The 1,827-nt window shown below is 36.3% G+C and overlaps 1 pseudogene; it reads left to right on the forward strand.

The window, feature by feature from the left end:
* Positions 1 to 504: 504 nt before the first annotated feature.
* On the forward strand, positions 505 to 968 carry LOC102897059 (annotated as a pseudogene).
* The last annotated feature ends 859 nt before the right edge of the window (positions 969 to 1,827 follow it).

Raw genomic sequence — 1,827 nt, forward strand, 5'->3', positions numbered from 1 at the left:
ACACATACAAGAGAAAAGAAGACCCAACAGAAAATATTCATGAGAGAGGCCAGATATTGGACTTAGTAGATAAAGACTTCAAAGCAGTTATTGTAAATATATTAAAATAACTAAAAGAAATGATGAAGAAAGAATTAAGGGAGAGTATGAGAACTATGTCTTATCAAATAGAGAATATCAATAATAACATTGACTAGAATATCTTGATATTGATAATGACATGGAAATTGTAAAAGTGCACTAAATAGAAATTCTGGAGTCAAAAAGTCCAATAACTAAAATAAAAAATGAACTTAAGGAGGCCAGTAACAGGTTTGGGCAGGCAGGAGAATGAATAAGAGAACTTCAATATAGATCAAAAGAGATTACCTAGGCCATTTTGTGGATTTTAGGTTGGTGAGAGCATATGAAGCAGCAGGTGGAAGGGAGCAGAAGACCAGTCTGAGGCCAAGGGTGTGTGAACTTGAGCCTCTGCATTTCTAACCCAAGATCTTGAAAAGCATCATGGATCATAAGGTTTATGTAGATAATCTTGGAAACAATGGAAACAGGGCTGAACAGAAATGACTTTTTGGCTATTATAGAACACTCCAAAATGTGTGGGTTGCTAGAAACCTCCCGCCTTTGCTCCTGTTGAATTTGAAGATGCTGGAGATGATGCCGATGCTGTCTGAGAGCTAGGTGGGAGAATACCATGTGGCTGTCCAGTAAGAGTAGACCTGTCCATTGGCGAAAAGTCGAAATCATGGCCCACTTCCCTCTTGGGGTCATCATCATAGAGATGATTATAAGAGAAAGAGTCCTCCACCTCGCCACAGATCCCAAGATGAAGAAGCTTCTCCTGTAGCCAGAGCAGGTCTTTTTCTAGAGATAGAAGAGAGAGATCACTGTCTTGGGAGAGAAATCACATACCGATCTGATCTTTCTTTTGGTCTTACCGCTGATCTAGGTCAAATGAAAGGCAATAGGAGACGAGTTTGCAAGAGGAGTGGTATATATGAAATAACTTCATTTGACAGGAGAATGTACGGAAAATTCAAGTTTTGTTTGACACTTTATAAGCTTGGCACATTTTTAAGATGTTTTAGCTGTTCATATTTGTTTGTCTTGGAACAGTGACACATAAGGATGTAATTTTCTATGGTTTGAAATGGATCATATGAGGCATGTAATATCAAGAATTATTACTTTACAGTGTTCCCTTAAGCAATATTGAATTTGCTTTGAATTTTATTTACTCTTGCATCAGCTGATAATAAACCTCTAACTCCTGCACGGTTAAAGTGTGATGTTTAAAATTATGGAAACAAAACTGGAAAAAATTGAACTTAAGACTTATTTTTCCATACCTGGGATATAGTATGTGACTGTAGTTGAACAAGCAGTCTTTAAAAGCTGCTGTGAACACAAGCCAGATGGTAAAACTTAAAGCTGTTCCATTGGACTAGATTTTAGAAGTTAAAAAAAACACACACATGACTATTCTTCACACTGGGCAGAGATTGTCCAGTTGGTATAGAATCTAAGAGGTTTCAAGAAAGTTAGTTTACTTTTGTTTTAGGTCAAATTTTCTTATGTGATTGCTGTATATAAATACATAGCTTTTTGTGACATTCTTTATTTGCAAATTTGAAACTATTCCAGATACTTGTGCCCTGCCAGTTCAAGGGTACACTGTATAGCTGAACATGGAGTTATTGTGCAAAATTTATTTTTTTGCGCTATCATTTGTAACATATTTTATGAGACTCTTTGAGATTATGTTTCAGTTACAAGTTGTTGTTTAACCCAAAAAAGAGAGAGATAGAGGTTACCCGGTTTGAGGAG

Source organism: Pteropus alecto, unplaced genomic scaffold, assembly GCF_000325575.1.
Source record: "Pteropus alecto unplaced genomic scaffold, ASM32557v1 scaffold3, whole genome shotgun sequence".
NCBI classification, from domain to species: Eukaryota; Metazoa; Chordata; class Mammalia; order Chiroptera; family Pteropodidae; genus Pteropus; species Pteropus alecto.